Genomic DNA, 5,238 nt, shown 5'->3' on the forward strand with positions numbered 1-5,238 from the left:
GCTGGAGTGGGTAGTGAGTGTACTTATTTTAAATGTTTTGATTCTGTTATATTTTCATTAAGTTTTTTAAAAATTAAATTGGATATTAAACTGTATGGGCATCATTTATTAATTTTAACTTGAAACCCTCAGTAACCAGTACTCAAGTTCTTGAATGAGGATAAGTTTTCCCCAATGAAAAGCATGATTACATGATTTTTAATAGAAGAATCCTAACTTCACAGAATCCTAAACACAGAAAGTTGGCTAAATTTAAAGGGTTCAGCATCAAAATATTTAGAGTGATTTACTACTAGATTCTGAGTCAGTCATCTTATCGAACTAGAGACCAATTTCCTCCAAGTGACTCATAACACTACCTTAGTTCTAAGGTGAGGATTGGCTAACTTTGGTCCTGTAGGCCAACTTTAGTGGACTGTTCCTTCATTTGTAATTATATATGAAGGCACATCCCACTTCAGTAACAGAAGTTGAGTAATTGTAGTAGAGACTAAATAATCACAGAGCCTGAAATGTTCACTTTTATGTCCTTCCCACAAAATACATAGAAAGCTCGCTAGCGTGTATTCTACCAGCATGCCTTTATATTTAAAAGAAGTAGTTTTTCAAAAGGGAGGAAGCTAAATTTTATGGAGCTCATCTCTTGTTCTTTCTCATTTAATGGTCTGATATTAGAAAACTGATTTAGAAAAATTTTAACAACTTGACACTAAAAGTGAAATTTTACATTAAAAAACCATAAATCATCTAAAACAGTTACATTAGAAAACTAACATTTTATCACTAGATTAATAAGGTGAATTGTTCAATGTCTTATAAGTGGCATTAGGAAAAAAGTTTTTGTAAATGATTCTAAACACTTAAAAAGAACAATAAGCGTTGTTCATTTTTAGTTAATAGTCCTCATCCTGTAGTCTATGCATAAAAAATTACTTTAGTCTTTTTTAAATGTACCTAAGTAATCCCATGAACTTGTCAAGTAGAAATAGAAGACTCAGAAGTTCAAAGTCATCCCTTAACTACAAAGCAAATTCCTGGCCAGCCTGGGCTACATGAGCCTCCATCAGGAAAAATACAGAATGTACCTAAGATTAGTTGTACCAAAAAAGGATAGCCCTCGTTGAGTATAGCAGTACATGGTAGTCCCAGTACTCAGGTAGACACACAATTATAAGTTCAAAGCCAACCTGACTACATAAGACACTTGTCTCTCCTTCCCAAAAGGAGGCATGACTTGATAAAGTACACTACAGGGCTTATAGAATATTAAGAAAAACTATTTTTGATAACCACCATACTTTTGCCCATGTTTAAACACTGGAGTTACATTGCAAGCAGTACTTTTTGTGTTAACGTGAACTTCAGCAGCTCAGAATATCTAGTTTTGTCTTGAAACTTTTAATGAAAGCAGACATACATTTGTACACAACATAGGTCAGCAGGTGGAGTGATTGTTGGCTCTGGGCCACTTGGAACTGATTGATTTTGAGTTTCTGTCCCTAGGCAGTATTTGACCATCCCCATTCTGGGTACCAAATGGTTAATATGAATGTCAAAGTGTGCTGTGTGTCACCCTTAGATTGACCTAATTCTTCCTGACAAAAGCACATAACATATGCAGGTGTAAGACATTAGATTTGCAGTTGACATTAGTTAATCCCCCTCAATTCATAATTTTAAGTAGGAAGTAGGAATTTTGTGTTGACTTAATTTATTTGTACCCTATACTTAAATGATTTTATGATTATCCCTTCCTTGCAAAAAGTTGTTATGAAAAAACTTTTATAGTGAAATCCATCTTGGAACATTAGAGAAAAATAGCAAGGTATTTATTATTGTATTTATCTTAATTTAAACTCACACTTAAACTAATATTTTGTAGCTTTACATTCCTTTTTAACCCATTCAGTAGAGAATATCAAACTTTCTCCCAAGTTGTATGTTAAATCAGTTCTAATGTACTCAACATCAAAGATAAACATGTAATAAACATGGAAATAAAGTTTAGTTCTGTTAGTGAAATGTTGCACTTGACTGTGTGCTTCAAATAATGCCATTTCCAGGCCTACCTTTTTTAGGCATTTCTCCAAATAATTAGAGGCTGAGAGAGGAGGGCTCCCTGTGTTCTGCCTTCTGCAGCTCTAGATGGCAATGCACATGCATCCTTACCAAGAATGATGGGAAGATTCCAGACTTGACAGGAGCACAATTTCTGTGTTACATTTTGAGAAGCTTGGAGACATTTAAATGCAGATAGTAAGTAAGTAACTAGAGCTGGGGACAGAAGGTCCAGTTGTGTCTCCCTTCTAGATGTGTATATTTAGATGCTCACTGGAGGCACTATAGAGGAGACAGCTTTGGAGAGTATGAAGTAGGAATTCGCAAACTCCTGGCCACAGACAAAATCTAGCCCACTACCTGGCTTTAATTTTATTGGAACATAGCCAAACCCATTCATTTAGTTATGGTCATTTGTTGTTTTCATGCCACAATGACAGTTGAAATAATCACTGTCTTTTTTTTTTTTTTTTCTTCAAAAAAAAGTGTATCAATCTATAATAAAGAAGACGAGATCTAGGGCTAACCTTTAATCAACTCTTGAAGGTTAAATGGCTGGTCATGAACAGAGAAAGGAGTCTAACCAGCAATAGCTAAAGAGGTGAAAAGAAGAACAGGTATATAGTCACAAAGCCACAGGAAAAGTTTTAGCTTGGCCAGGGCTGGGGAGATGGCCGGCCCAGTAGGTAAAGTGCTATTCAGTCACGAGGACCTGAGTTCAAATCCCCCCACCCACATTAAAAGGCTGGGCATGGTACATGTTCCTGCCCCCTCTAGCTGCTGTGTCATCTCTGGAAAGGTCCAGAAAAGAGGAAGGAGCTGAGCAGAATGGCATGGGTGATAGGCAGTGGAGAAAGCTAAGATTCCCAGCAGAACACTGCCAAGAGGCTGGCTCTAAATGGCAGGAAGTACTTTAGTATGAAGCAAAGAAGAGCCAAATGCAGGTGCATGCTTGGGTTTCTGTGTAAACGGGCCAGATCCCTGTCAAAGCTGGCTTCGGTTTATTCCCAAGGGAAAAAAGTGTAAGCCTTAGACTTTTTTTTAAAATAGCTGTTGTGCTTAGTTTTCCTGGTGAATTCGTAACAAGTTAATTCTAAAAAATGTTCAGCCAGATACCTGAGCCTGAAAGTACTGTTTTCAACCTCTGTCTGCCTTTCTAGTCCTTCTTTGGGCAATAAGATCGCGTTTCCTGCGTTCTTAATCATAGTTACCCCTGGAGAACCCCAGCTCACCTACCTCCCAGTTCATATCTCCCTCCTCTCTGCGTCCTGCCTCACTTTGCATTTTCTCTTCTCCGATCTGGTCTCATCCCTACTTGACAACACTGGCCTCCTGAATACCAAATGAGTAAATGTGGTTCTTAACTTTGGCCTCTTCTACCTTTGCCACTTCCTATAATTCTTTCCTTGAGACTACTTGTCATCCATAGGGTTCTTGAGTCTTTTAATGTGTCTGTCTTGAGCTCTTCCCTCGAGTATGTTGATGTCAGCCAGTCAGCTATGAGCTGACCAGTAAAGCCTCCCTGGATTCCTGTCTCCAGGCCAGGCCTCTGGATCTTCATCTCTGTGTAATACATATCCCCTTCTCAAATGCAACCAGTATGAACTTACCAAGTCCCTCCTCCCATTAATACTTCGATGTTCTACCTCATTTGACAATGAAACCTTTATTTTATTCTCACCTCTATAATCAGTTATGCAGTCCTGTTGATTTACATTAAATGTTAGTTTTCTCCAACTGCTGTTTCAGGCTTTCAGTTATCCTGAAATAACACTTAAAGTAGGTCTAGTTTTCCTATCTACTCTGGCCTCCCTCCAGAGTAGTCTAACAAGATCTAATAATGTCAGTCCCCCTGCATTAAGCATTTCTGTCACATAGGCTCATGCCCAGACTGCAGCCTGGCCCACAAACCTTCTGATCTGGCCCATGCAGCATGGACAGTTCTGGACCTTATCCTTGACTTTGTGTATTGATGGCATTGACATCTTACACACGGGTGTGTGCACACTATATCATGTCTTCCATTTCTCTACCCTCAGGCCCCTCAGCCAGAATGCCTCTCCTTCAGGGAAACCCATTCTGAGGATAACAGCTCCAAGAAGCTTTGAAAAATGTCTCTTCTGGCTCATGCAGAGCAGAGATTAGACTCAGGGCTCTTCCCTGCACATGTTCTTCTATTTCAACTGATTTTAATTGCCATACTTTTTTTTTGAATAATGCAAAGGAACTAAGTAGCAACAACAGAAAACCAAGTTTGAGAAGTGAGACTAAGAAGCCTAGAACCAGAACTGGAGAGATGGCCTAGAGGATAAGAGCAGATGACCCACCTTCTTCTGGCCTCTAGGCACCAGGCACACATGTGGTATACATACATACAAACAGACAAAACACATAAAATAATTTGTAAAAACCCAGAACTATGTATGATGTGTGCTTACAGTCTCAGCACTAGCAAGGTGGAGGCGGAAGGATGGCAAGTCCAAGACCAGCCTGGGCTACACAGTGAGATCCTATTTAAACCTCCCCTCCAGCAAGAAAAATCAACTTCCTACAACTACATGGTGTAGGAAGACTTAAGAAAACCTGGGTTCTGTACAAGCCAGTAACACCAAACTTTCGAGTTTTCTAAGTACTGAGTTTGCAGGAAAATAAGGAAGTACCAGGTCAAAATCAAAGTGCAGCTGAAACCATGAAAGACTGTCAGGCAATAAAGGTGCTTTTGTGCAGGGATGCTCTCAAAAGCTGGAGACTGCGCTTCAGTTTTTAGAAATTGGCTGGATTTGATGAACAGAGAGACAGACTCCTGTCCTAACAAACAGGCACTCTAAAGGTCTACTTTTTCAGAAAGATGAACTTTAAGATCTTTTCATTTATAAGTATGTATGTGTCTGTGAGTATATGCCATACGTGCAGGTGTCCTCGGGCCACAAGAGGACATCAGATCACTAGAACTGACATCTAAGCAGTTGTGAGGCTGTATTGGTGCTGGTAGTCAAACTCGGTTCTTCTGGAAGAGCAGGAAGCACAGTTGAACCATCTCTTCCCTAAATTAAATCCAAATCACATCCCTGCATATTATAAAAATCTCGGACTATGAACATAGATTCAACTATCCATATGTAGAAAAAGAAAACTGGATCCCTAATCCTGTACAAAAAAAAAAAAAAAACCAGCCCCAAA

Source organism: Nannospalax galili, unplaced genomic scaffold (assembly GCF_000622305.1).
Source record: "Nannospalax galili isolate Female #2095 unplaced genomic scaffold, S.galili_v1.0 scaffold312, whole genome shotgun sequence".
Classification (NCBI taxonomy): Eukaryota; Metazoa; Chordata; class Mammalia; order Rodentia; family Spalacidae; genus Nannospalax; species Nannospalax galili.